This window comes from Aotus nancymaae, unplaced genomic scaffold (assembly GCF_030222135.1).
Source record: "Aotus nancymaae isolate 86718 unplaced genomic scaffold, 86718_ANA_hifiasm-v0.15.2.pri h1tg000051l, whole genome shotgun sequence".
Lineage (NCBI taxonomy): Eukaryota > Metazoa > Chordata > Mammalia > Primates > Aotidae > Aotus > Aotus nancymaae.
The window spans coordinates 23341047-23355633 of NW_026988465.1; positions in this window are offsets into that span (position 1 = coordinate 23341047).

A 14587-nucleotide genomic window follows, 5' to 3' on the forward strand; every position below is an offset into this window, starting at 1 on the left:
ATGCACCATCTATTCCATGCTCTGTGAAGCAGACTAGACAACCATCAGAACGTGAACTGGTTGTCAGGCACACATAGGCTTCAGTTCCAGCTCCGCCTCCTATTAACTGCAACCTCAGGCACTTGACTTTCAGTCTCTGAGCCTCAGTTCCAACTCTGTAAAATGGATTGGCTATTTTATCTCAGGTTGTGGAGAGAATTAAATGAAATAAAAATGCATGTAGAGCATTGAGCCCAGGGCCTGGCACACACAGTGAGTACTCAGGGTTAGCCATGTAGCTTCAGAATGTTAACTGATTGTCAATACCCAGATAATGCAGCAAAGTATTACAAAAAGAAATGTAAACTTATTTACATACATATCTTTCAATCTTTATTTTTAAACAGATAGGATAAAACTATGGGCCAGGCACAGTGGCTCACACCTGCAATCCCAGCACTTTGGAAGTCCACGTTGGGCAGATCACAAGGTCAGTTCAAGATCAGTCTGGCCAATTGGTGAAATCCTGTCTCTACTAAAAAATACAAAAGTTAGCCAGGCATGGTGGTGTGCACCTGTAATCCCAGCTACTCAGGAGGCTGAGGCAGGAGAATCGCTTGAACCCAGGGAGGCAAAGGTGGCAGTGAGCTGAGATGACACCACTGCACTTCAGCCTGAGTGACAGAGTGAGACTATGTCTCAAAAAAAAAAAAAAAAAAAAAAACTATGTATATGCTTTCATACCCAGCGTTTTTCTCTTAAATAGTATATCATTAAAATATTTTTAGCTCAAAAACAAAAGATAATTTTTGAGATTATCATTTTAAATGTCAAGATAATGCTCAATTTAATGAGTAATTTAATTATTACTATAGGACTTTTTGTAGATTGCAAAGAGCATTCAAAACAAATGAAGTAGAATAAAAAATATGTATTACATGTTGTAAATATGACTTTGTTAAGTCTTTTATTCAGAAATACAGAACATATGTACATAATATAGAATTTATTCATTATGAGTCATGTTAAAAAATAGTTTAGAAGCTGATTTGTTTCCTTTTCAAATTTTGCATGATAATTTGTTTTTGTTTTGACAGATTCTCACTCTGTACCCAGGTGGGAGTGCAGTGGCACAATTTCAGCTCATTGCAACCTCCACCTCCTGGATCCAAGCAATTCTCCTGTCTCTGCATCTTGACTAGCTGGGACTACAGGTATGCACCACCATGCCTGGCTGTTTTGTATTTTTGGTAGAGACGAGGTTTCCCCATACTGGTCAGTCTGGTCTTGAACTCCTAACCTCAGGTGATCCACCCACCTCTGCCTCCCAACATGCTGGGATTACAGGCAAGAGCCATCACATCCAGCCTAAATTTTGCAGAATAATAAGTAACCTTTAGGCCAAGCGCAGTGGCTCACCCCTGTAATCCCAGACCTTTGGGAGGACGAGGCAGGAGGATTGCCTGAGGTCAGGAGTTCAATACCGGCTTGGCTAACATGGTGAAATCCAGTCTCTACTAAAAACACAAAAATGGGTCAGGGGTGGTGGCACATGCTTATAGTTCCAGCTACTCAGGAGGCTGAGACAGGAGAACTGCTTGGACTCAGGACACAACATCGCAGGAGGTTTACACCCCCCTGTAATATTGTTTTTAATATCCACAGGGGGAGAGGGTGATATTAGCCCCAATATCACAGCAGGTGTAAAATCCTCTGTGACATTGTTCGTAATATCAAAAGGAAGGATGACATAACTTTCAGAATGGCAGGGGGTGTACACCCCTTTGTCATATTGTTTGTAATATTCATGGTGGGAGTGGATAATATTACTGCCAATATTGCAGGGGCTGTAAACCCCCCTGTGCTACAGTTCAAAATATCCAGATGAGGAGAGGATAGTACTCCCAATATCGCAGGGGGTGTTAACCTCCCCCCCGAGATATTGTTGTTAATATCCAGGGATAGAGAGGATAATATTACTTTGATAATTGCAGTAATTATTGATGATTGTTCATAATATCCCTGTGATATTGTTCATAATATCCAGGAGGGAGAGGATGATATTACTCTCAGTATCGTGCACACCATGTGTGTACACAGTCCTGTGATATTGTTCATAATATCCCGGGGAAGAGATGAGGATACTATATCCAATATCGCAGGGAGCGTACACCCCTCTGTGATATTGTTCATAATATCCCGGGCAAGAGATGAGGATACTACATCCAATATCGCAGGGAGCGTACACCCCTCTGTGATATTGTTCATAATATTCGGGGGGATGAAATAATATTACTCTGAATATCACAAAGGGTGTACACGCCCTGTGATATTGTTAGTAATATCAAGGAGAGGGAAAGATGAAATTACTCAATATCGCAGCAGGTGTACACAGCCCTGGGACATTTTTTTGTAATATCCAGGGATGGAGAGAATGATATTACAATCAATATCCCAAAGGGTTTACACACCCCTGTGATATTGTTCATAATATCCAGGGGGTGAGCGGATAGTATTACTCCCAATATTGCATGGGGTGTAAAGCCCCCTGTGATATTGTTCACAATATTCAGAGAGAATGAGAATGATATTGTTCCCAATAGCATGGGGGGTGTTCCCCCTCCTGTGATATTATTTGTAGTATCCCGGGGAAAAGGGATAATATTACTCCCAATATTGCAGGGGTCGTAAAGACCCCTGTGATAATGTCTGTAATATCCGGAGGGGAGAAGATAATACTACTGCCAATATGGCAGAGGGTGTACACCTTCTTGTGATATTGTTTGTAATATCGAGAAGGGAGAGGATGATATTACTCCCAATATCGTAGGGGGTGTTCACTTCCCTGTGATATTGTTCGTCATATCCAGCGGGAGAGAGGATATTAGTCCCAATATCGCAGGGGGTGTACACTTCCCTGTGATATTGTTTGTAATATTCATGGGGTGGGAGAGGATGGTATTACTCTGAATATCATGGGGGGGGGGGCGGTGCATATTCCCCTGTAATACTTTTTGTAATAAGCAGCGGGAGAGAGGATGATATTACTCCAAATATCCCAGGTGGTGTACACCCCCTGTGATATTGTTTGTAATATCCAGGGGACTGAAGAATGATATTATGCCCAGTATCTCAGGGGATGTGCACCCACCTGTGATATTGTTTTCTAATATTCAGGGAAAGAGAGGATATTATTCCTGATATTGCAGGGAATGCATACCCACCTATGCTACTGTTTCCTAATATTCAGGGGCAGAGAGGTTAATATTACTCCCAATATCATAGGGGGCATATATTCCCGTGATATTTTTCATAATATTGAGGGGGTAGAGGATGATGTGACTCCCGATATCGCAGGGGTTGTACACCTTCCTGTGACATTTTTCACAATATGCAGGTGGGGAAAATGAGATTACTCTCAATATTGCAGCGGATGTACAGACTCCTTGGAAATTGTTCAAAATATAAAGAAGGGTGAGTATGATATTACTTCCAATATTGCAGGGTGTACACACCTCTGTGATAGTTTGTAATATCCAGGATGAGAGAGGATGATATTACCCCCAATATCACAGGGTTGTACATACCCCGTGTCATAGTGTTCCTAATATCCAAAGGGGAGAGGATGATATTACTCCCAATATTGCAGGAAGTGTATATCTCGCCTGTAATATTATTCCTAATATCTAGGGGAGAAGAGGATGGTCTTATTCCCAATATCGCAGGGAATGTACACCCTTCCTGTGATATTTTTCCTAATATCCAGGAGGGGAGAGGATGCTATTACTCCCAGTATTGCAGTAGGGGTACACCCCCCTGTGATATAGTTTCTAACATCCAGGGGAGAAGAGGTTGATATTACTTCCAATATCACAGAAGGTGTACACTCCCCTGCAATACTGTTTCTAGTATCTAGGGAAGAAGAGGATGATATTTCTTCCAATTTGTCATTGAGTGTACACCCATCCTGTGATATGGTTCCTTATATCCAAAGGGAGAGAGGATGATATTACTCCTAATATCACAGGTGGTGTACACTCTTCTTGTGTTATTCTTCCTAATATCCAGTGGGGGAGAGGCTAATACTCCCCAAATCACAGTGGGTACATACCCTCCCTGTGATACTGTTTTTAATATCTGGAGGTGGGGGGAAGGATAAGACTACTTTCAATATTTCAGGGGGTGCACACCTTCCCTGTGATATTGTGTCTAGTATCCAGAGGGAGAGAGACTAATATTACTCTCAATATCGCAGAGGGTGCCCACCCTCCCTGTGATATTGTTCCTAATATCCAAGGGAGAGATATTATGAAATACTGAATATTTTCAGTATTTCAGGGGGTGTACACCCCCTCTGTGATTATGTTCCTAATATCCAGGGGGGGAGAAGAAGATATCACTCCCAATATTGCAGCAGGTGGACACCCCACTGTGATATTGTTTCTAATATCCAGGGGGAGAGAGAATGATATAACTCCCAATATCGCATGGGGTGTATACCTCCCATGATATTTTTTTTAGTATCCAGTTGAAAAGAAGATATTACTCCCAATATTGTAAGGAGTGTTCACCCATTCTGTGATATTGCTCCTAATATCCAGAAGGGAGAGAATAATATTACTACCAATATCGTAGGAAGTGCACACCCTTCCTTCGATAGTGTTCCTAATATCCAAAAGAAGATATGCTAATATTACTCCCAATATCACAGGGTGTGTATACCCCCATTGTGATATGGTTCTTAATTTCCAGAGTGGAATAAGGTGATATTACACCCAATATCACAGGTAGTGTACACGTTCCTGTGATATTGTTTCTAATATCCAGGGGAGGAGAGATGATATTAATTCCAATATCACAGAGGGTGTACACCCATTCTGTGATATGGTTCCTGAGATCCAGGTGAGAGGAGGATAATATTACTCCCATATTGTAGGGGGTGTACACTCCTCCTGTGATATTGTTCCTAATATCCGGGGGAGGGAAGAGTATTACTCCCAATATCACAGGCGGTGTACACCCCCACTGTGATAGTGTTCCTAATATCCAGAGGGGGAGAGGATGATATTACTTCCAATATCACAGAAGGTGTACACCCTTCTGTGATATTTTCCCTAATATCTGGGCGAGGATGATATTACTTCCAATATGGCAGGGGCTCTAAACCCACTACTTGGGATATTGTTCCTAGTATCCAAGGGAGGAGAGGCTGATATTAGTCCCAATATTGCAGAGGGTGTACACCCTTTCTGTGATATTGTTTCTAATATCCAGGGGGAGAGATAATATTACTCCAAATATCACAGAAGGTGTGCATGCCCCGTGTAATATTGCTCCTAATATTTAGAGGCGAGAGAATGATATTACTCTCAATATTGCAGGGGGTGTACAACCACCCTGTGATAGTCTTCCTCATATCCAGGTGGAAAGAAGATGATATTACTCCCAATATAGAATGAATCATACACCCACGCTGATTTTTTTTTTTTTAATATCTGCGGGGGAGAGGATAATATTTCTCCCAATATTGCTGGGTGTGTACACTCCCTGTTTAGTGTTCCTAATATCTAAAGGGACAGAGGTTGATATTACTGCCAATATTGCAGGGGGTGCACACCCCGCTTGTGATATTGTTTCTAATATTCAGGCGGGGGAGAATAATATTACTCCCAACATCTCAGGTGGTGTACACCCCCCCGATAATATTGCTTCTAATTGTACAAACTCCCCCAGTGATATTGTTCCTAATATCCAAGGGATGGAGGATAACATTGCTCCCAATATCGCGGGGACGGTGCACTCCTCTCCCCATGATATTGTTTCTAATATTCAGGGGGTGAGAAAGTAATATTACTCCCAATATAGCAGAATGTGTACCACCCCCTGTGATACAGTTTCTCATATCCAGGGGAGGAGAGGATGATATTACTCCCAATATCACAGAGGGTGTACAGCCCTTTTGTGAAATTTTTTCTAATATCCAGTGGGGGAAAGGATGATGTTACTGTTAATATCGCAGGTGGTGTACACTCCTCCAGTGATATTGTTTCTAACATCCAGGAGAAAAGAGGATGATATTACTCCCAATATCGCAGGGGCTGTACACCTTCCCTGTGACATTGGTCCTAATATTCAGGGAGAAAGAAGATAATATTACTCCAAAATTGCAGTAGGTGTACATGCCCCTGTGATATTGTTCCTAATATTTATGGGGGGAAAGGATGATATTACGCCCAATATTGCAAGGGAGTTACACTTCCCTATGATATTGTTTTTAATATACAAAGGGGGAGAGAATATGACTCCCAATATTACAAGGGGTATACACCCCCCTTCGATATTGTTTCTAATATCCAATGATGGAGTGTGGGGATCGCTCCAGCGTTGAGACCACTCGGTGTCCCCGCCATAATGGAGCTTGAGCCCGGACGTGTTTCTCACCCCCTGGAAGCAGTCGAGACCAGTGAAAGAGAGATTTAATAGAAGTTTGAGTTTGCAGAAGCCTATTTCTGGTCCACTGACCTAAAAGGCTGGGTGAAGGCTGTGTGGTTTTACTAGGCATTGTTTCTTGAAGTACCTGCTCTGGGCTAGTTTTATGACTTTGTTTACCCTCTATTGATGGGTCCCACGCTTGTTCCTGTGACTGCTATTTGCAAAGTTAATGGGTCTATCGCCTCTCTGATGACTTGCATAGATCATTAACATTTTAACTATAGGTTTCCTCACCCTGATAATGAGACCCACCTGCGTGACTTGATTGTACCCATTGTGTGTTTTCCCGCTGCCTAAGCTTGTAGCCGGATGGTTCTCTTCCCTTTATTAAGATAATGGCATCTGTTCTGATAATTGAGATGGGACTAAGAATGCTTATGTAAATGAGGTGGGGCAAAGAATGTTCCTGTAAAATGAGGTAGGAAAAGATATATATACTAACTCAGTGTACAATAAAGTTGCTGGTTTTAGGGCCAGCCCTCCAGACTCCAGCTGTCCTGTCTTTTCTTTTCTTCCACGCACTCTCTCTTCCAGGTATTGGGACCCTCTTGCAGGCCAAGAGACCCCGGCAGACGTGCCGCTCTCACCGGCCCCCGACAATGGAGAGGATGATATTACTCCCAGTATCACAAGGGTGTACACCCTTCAGGTGATACTGTTTCTAATATTCAGAGGGGGGAAGATGCTATTTTATCCCTGTATTGCAGGAGGTGTACACCTCATGGTAGTAGTGTTTATAATATCCAGGCTGGAAGAGGACGATGTTACTCCCAATATCCCAGAAGGTGTACACCCCCTGTCATGTTGTTTGTAATATCAATCAAGGGAGAGGAAGACACTACTTTCAATATCACAGGAGGTGTACACTCTTCCTGTGATATTGTTTCTAATAAGCAGGGTGGGAGAGTATGATATTATTCCAAATATCGCAGGGTGGTTACATCCCCCCATGATATTGTTTTTAATATCTAGGGAAGGACAGGATTATATTGGCACATGCCTGTAATCGCAGCTACTCAGGAGACTGAGGCAGGAGAATCACTTGAACTCGGGAGGCAGAGGTTGCAGTGAGCTGAGATTGTGCCACTGCACTCCAGTCTGGGTGACAGAGCAAGACTCCATCTCAAAACAAAACAAAACAAAACAAAAGACAATTATTCCAAAGTACGTTCATTAATTCAGAATTCTTAACACATACTAGGGATGAAATAGACTGTACTGAGGTCAAAAAGATAGACAAGAACCAAGAAAAGAAAGAAGCAAGGGCCAGCCATGCCCCTATTCCTTCCCTGTTTCTTCTGTCTCCTAAGCCCTGACTGTTGGAAATCAGTGCATGGTTTGATAATTCAGAAATTATTATTTGAAGACACAAACTGCTGCTGCTTTTTTTTTGTCCTGAAAACTCAGCCCCAGAATATGTTACGGAGTAAAGTTCAGTTCTCACCAAAATACCATCCTTGGTAGACAGAACGACCCCCCTTAAAGATATCTGTCTTAATCCCTGGAACTTGTGAATGTGCTGCATTTCATGGCAAAATAGACATTGCAAATATAACTAATGTTGTGAATCTTATAATAGGAAGATTATCTTGGATTTCTAGGTAAGCCTAATCACATGAACCTTTATTTTTCTCTGAAAATTTTCTCTGAATTCAGAGAGGTGCAGAAGAAAGACAAATTAGGTATTTGAAACAGGCAAACGACTTGTCGCTGGGCATGGTGGCTCATGCCTGTAATCCCAGCACTTTGGGAGGCTGAGATGGGTGGATCATGAGGTTTGGAGTTCGAGACCAGCCTGGCTAATAAGGTGAAACTCCATGTCTAAAAATACAAAAAAAATTAGCCAGGCATGGTGGCACATGCCTGTAGTCCCAGCTACTCAGGAGGCTGAGGCACAAGAATCACTTGAACCTGGAAGGCAGAGGTTGCAGTGAGCCAAGGTGGTATCACTGCACTCCAGCCTGGGTGACAGAGCAAGACACCATCACAGACAAAAAACAAACAAACAACCTTAAGTGTGTATGCACCTGTAAGTAGAATTCTGAGAAACAGCAAAAACTGAGACAAATAAAGACTTACAATAATCATGGTGGAGATTTTAAAACACCTCTCTCAGTAATTATTAGAGATAGTAGACAAAAACATCTGTAAGGATATTGATTTGGACAATAATATAAAAAATTTAACAAAACACTATATTCAATAACCATAGAATAACTGTTCAAGTGCATATGAAATGTTCGCCATAACAGATCATATGCTGTGTCATAAGTCTCAAGAAATTTCAAAAGACTAAGTTCTGACAGATAATGTTTTCTATGTTTTCAGACTTAATTGAGAAGTGAATATCTTTAAAATCCCCATATATTTGGAAAGTAAATAAGGTGCTTTGAAACAACCCATAGTCAAAGGTAAAATCCCAAGACAAATTAGAAAACGTTTCTAACTAAATGATAATAAAAACAACATGAAATATATAAGGCATAGCTAAAGCAGTATAGTGAAACTTAGAGCTTCACTTTTTTTTTCTTTTTCTTTTTTTTGAGATAGAGTTTTACTCTTGTTGCCCAAGCTGGAATGCAATGTGTGATCTTGGCTCACTGCAATCTCTGCATCTGGGTTCAAGTGACTCTTCTGCCTCAGCCTCCCGAGTAGCTGAGACTACAGGTGCACGCCACCATGCCCAGCTAATTTTTTATTTTGGTAAAGACAGGGTTTCTCCATGTTGGTCAGGCTGGTCTCAAACTCCTAACCTCAGATGATCTAACCGCTTCAGCCTCCCAAAGTGCTGGGATTTCAGGCGTGAGCCACAGTGCCCGGCCAACTTTACATTTTTTAAATATGCTTATATTAGAATAAGAAAACAGATAATCTACGTTTCCAACTTAAGAACCTAGAAAACCTAGCATATGTTTAAAGACAGAAACTTTTAATTCCTGCTTACAGGACACAAAGACAACTAAACCAACATAAGAAGCCAAATAATATGTATCTTTAGGTATTCATTGAGCTTAAATTGTGTGAGACATAAGGAAAGTTAGACAGGGTATGGGAGGACTTCAGAATGTATACAAATTTAAGTGTTTTGGTTTTATTCTCTTTCTTAGTTGCACTACAAGGGTTTCCATTTAATTGTCTGCCATGCAGGAAAGGGTAACATGTTATTTTGGTGGATTCAGGTTTTTAAGCTAATCAATGCTCAATGATATTGCTAAAGAATGAGAAAGAAGGGTTTTTTGTTTGTTTGTTTTGTTTTGTTTTACTATCCGAAAGAAAGTGTTTTCCAGAGAAGGTAAAAGGAGAGGATTCATGATATGTCATGGCAATGCTCTAAGATTCAGGTAATTAAAAACCCCAGCTCAACCGACTAAGTAATAAGACAATGCATTACTTCACATAACCAGAATCCCCAAAGTAGGGTAGATTTCGGGTTGGATGATCTGGCAGCTCAGTGATGTTATTAAGACATATAGTTCCTTGGATCCCTCTGTTCTGCCATCCTCAGTGAGTCAGCTTTGCCCTCAGGTTGGCCCCAGAAGATCAAAGCATTACCTTAAACACTGTAACATCCAGTGGCCAAAGGAAAATAAAGAGGAAAGCTCTATAAGAACTAAACACAACCTTCCCTCCCAGACATTCTCTCATACTTCTTGACTAGAATCATAGCCAATACCCATTCCTAAACAAAACAAATGGCAAAATAATAGGGTTGTCATAATTGCATTGGCTAATCATGAACAGTGGAATAGAAATTTTGAGGTTGATATTCATGATGATCAAACATCTTTTCAAGATGATTGTGTCTGGAAAAACATCTTGAAGAACTGTTGGCAAACAGGGAGGAATTTCCTCAGGCTTGTGAGTAGATGGCAGTGAAGTCGGTTTGGCCTTAAAGGAAAAGGGAATTGGGTTCATTTTCAGGCAGAGACATAAAATGAGAAAAGACCTTTTGCAGCATACCTAGTCAGTAAACCATGGCTCAGTGGGTTCAATGGTGACCCCCAAAAAGATATGTTGAAGTCCTAACTGCTAAAACCTGTAAATTGTGACCTTATTTGGAAAAGGGTCTTTGCAGATGTAATTTAGTGAAGGATCTCAAGGTAAGATTATCCTGGGTAAACACAAGGTGAATCCAATGACATGAGTCTTTATAAGAAGAGGAGAAAGAGAGAGGCACAAGGAAAGTCATGAAAGACAGAGGCAGAGATCGAAGTTATACTGCTGCAAGCTAAGGCATACCAGGAGCCAACAGAAGCTGAGACAATAAAGGAATCTTCCCTGGAGCCTTCAGTGCAAGAGTATCCCTGCTGACACCTTGATTTTACACCTCTGGTGTGCAGAACTGTAAGAAGATAAATTTACATTGTTTTAAGCCACCAAGGTGTGGTAATTTGCTCTGGTGGCTGTAAAAAACTAATACATATTGATGACCTTAAAAAAAAAAATTTTTTTTTTTGAAGAGTCTCACTCTGTTGCCAGGCTGGAGTGCAGTGGCGCGATCTCAGTTCACTGCAACCTCTCTCCGAAGTTCAAGCAATTCACCTGCCTCAGCCTCCCAAGTAGCTGGGATTATAGGTGCATGCCACCACACCCAGTTAATTTTTGTATTTTTAGTAGAGATGGGATTTCACCACGTTGGCCAGGATGGTCTCGATCTCATGACCTCATCTGCCTGCCTCGCCCTCTCAAAGTGCTGGGATTACAGGCATGAGCCACCATGCCTGGCCAATGTCTTGTGGCCCAAGGGTAGTAATGAAGCAGGAAATAGTTGCCATGTTCAAGCCCCCCAGAGCTTTGTGAGAGCCAAACATCCAGCCCTCAGACAAATGAAAATCACCAACATCCGACACTCAGAGACCATGCTAGCTATCTCTAATGTCACTGTCCAAGGAGGTCTTTACTCCATCAGCAGCAGAATGCAAATGATGGCCCAGAAATGAGACTTTGTATATCCTGACTTTGCCAAGTACCTGTGTGACTTGTCCAATATATGTCTTATACCCATCCCCTTTGCCTCTTACCACAAAGCCCTGGCCACTTTTAAGTTTAGGAACTAGAGGGTAAAGAAGCATCTGTACATGCTGTGGGATGGTAAGCGGAGTAGAATTGAACTGAATCAACTCAGTATATGACAAGAAGAGTTTGAAAGACAACAAAGAGATTGGGAATGAAGTGGACAGTGGGATTCCCGCTTCTCTTTTCTTAAAAGAACACTGATTTTGTTTAGGTATTCATGCTTTCCCCAAAGAGCTCATGTATCTCAAATAGAGCTGATCCATCCCCAGCACCAGGACCATCCTTACTTGTCCAATAATAATTTTATTTACCTGGATAGGAACTGGCACAGGAACAACAGATATAAACAGATGAGTCCATGGCATTCTCTAGTCCATTGAGATTGGATTAACAATGAACATGGAACTCAATCCTGGCCAGTGGGAAGGCTTCTAGGAATTTTTTCTTCCTCCAAGAAATGGCAATGTCCTAAACATTAAAACTTCACAGTTACAGAAAACCACATAAAGTCCTTCATACTCAAAGAGTGAGGAAAGTCTTTTTTTTTTTTTTCTTTTGAGATGGGACTTTCACACTGGTTGCCCAGGCTGGAATGCAATGGCACAGTCTTGGCTCACTGCAATCTCTCCCTCCCAAGTCCAAGCAATTCTCCTACCTCATCCTCCCAACTAGCTGAGATTACAGGCATGTACACCATGCCCGGCTAAGTTTTTGTATTTTTAGTAGAGACGGGGTTTCTCCATGTTGGTCAGGCTGGTCTCGAACTCCTGACCTCAGGTGATCCACCCGCCTCAGCTCCCAAAGTGCTGGGATTACAGATGTAAGCCACAGCCGGAAAGCCTCTGTAACAATGACTTGAAATCCAGATACACTAAAAGATTAACGTAGCAGCTACATTTTAAAAAGTCTTGTACATAGCAAAACATACTACAAGCAGCCAACATCTAGAAAACATAAAATAGGCTCTCTGTATTCATGGACTGAAAATATTTGGGAAAAAAAAGGATAACTACGTCTGTACTAAACATGTATTTTTTCCCTTATTGTTATTCCCTAAACAATACAGTATAACTGTTTACATAACATTTACATTGTATTAGGTGTTATAAGCAATCTAGAGATGATTTTATGTTTGTAGGAGAATGTGCATAGGCTATATGTAAATACAACATCATTTTATTATGTAAGGTTAAATAGACATGGATTTTGGTATTCTGGAACCAATCCCCATGGATGCTGAGGGACAACTGTAGTTGCAAAATATATCATGGATAAATAATCAATATTCCTAATATAAAAAGAGCTATTAAAAATAAAGAGGAATTTTTTTAAACTCAATAAAAGTTGGCAAAAGACATGAACAAACAATTCACAGAAAAAGTTATACAATTTGCCATTAAACATTTTTTAAAATGCTCAACTTCACTTATAATAAAAGAAATGCAAAAAATACCCACTGAAATACCCTAGCCTGACCAACATGGAGAAACCCCGTCTCTACAGAAAAATAAAAATTAAAAAAAAACCAAACATGCACATATTCTTAAAGAATACTACATATCCCTTATTAATTATGAAGGGGAAAATGTACTTTTACCATGGAGATATCTGATATAAATCTCTTAGCCAATTGCTCAAACTTAGCATGATCAACAAAGGCGCTGAGATCACGTGGATATGATCCAAGGTGAAGTACCCACTACCTACCTTACGTGTGGTAATGTGTAATAATGTTCTAGACTTAGGAGACACATGTTGAAGTATTGAGAAGTGAAGGGTCCTGTGGACTGCAAACTACTTTTAATAATTCAGAAAAATGACCGGACACAGGTGGCTCACACCTGTAATCCCAGCACTTTGGGAAGCCAAGGCAGGTGGGATCACATGAGGTCAGGAGTTTGAGACCAGCCTGGCTAACATGGCAAAACTCTGTCTCTACAAAAAAAAAAAAAAAAAGTTAGCCAGGTGTGGTGGTGCATTCCCGTAGTCCTAGTTACTGGGGAGGTTGAGGTGAGAGAATTGCTTGGGCCCAGGAGGTCGAGGTTGCAGTGAGCCGAGATCATACCACTGCACTCCAGCCTGGGAGAAGGAGCAAGATCCTGCTTCGAAAAAAAAAAAAAAAAATCAGCAAAACTGTATGTACAGTATAAACCAAATGTGACAAAATATTAATAGTGAACCCGCATGAACTTTCATCTACTCTGCAGGTACAAACATTTTAAAAATAAAAAGTGGGGAACGATCAAACCAATCAAACTAACTTGAAGAAGCAGTTGATGAAAGCAGCACTTTTTTTTCTCTGGATGTCTTCATGTGTAGTGAGAAGGCAGATTTTATTCCCCTATGAGAGAACTAGCAATAAAATAAAGGGTTAATTTGTTCATTTAGTCAATGTACTGGCTTTCTTCTTGCTGTATAACAAAATTACCAATTTGGCTACTTAAACCAACACAGTTTTATTATTTCACAATTTCCATTGTTCAGGAGTCTGGGTTTTGTTGGGTCCTCTTAGAGGTCTCACCAGGTTGAAGTCCAGCCGCTGCAATCATATCTCAGACTCAGGACTCTTTCCAGACTTACTGGTTATTGGCAGAATTGCGTTCTTTGCAACTCTAGGATTGAAGTTCTCATTTTTGTGCCAGCTGTCTACCCAGAACAATTCTTGGTTCCCAGAGGCTACCCTGAGTCTTTACTACCTGGGCTCCTCCACAGGCCCTCTTGCAACGTGGAAGCTTAGTTCTTCAAGGCCAGAAGGAGAATCTCTTTCCAGTCTTCTAGGATGGAGCCTTATGTAAGGTAATCACAGAATAACTATCTCATCAATCACATTTGTCATAAAAGGCAACCTAACCAAAGGAGTGACCCATATTCACTGGTTCTACTCATGCTCAAGAGGAGGGGAGTACACAGAGTATGAAAACCAGTGAATAGGAATCTTGTGAGTCATCTTAGAATTCTGAGGAGTAATCGGTTATTATGAAGTTTTTGGAGGGGAGGAGGAAAGGAGGAGGTTAACAGGCTCTTTTTAACAACCAGCTTTCTCAGGAACTAACAAAGTGAGATCTCACTAACTCCCTTCTCACCCTACCACTCCAGGGCA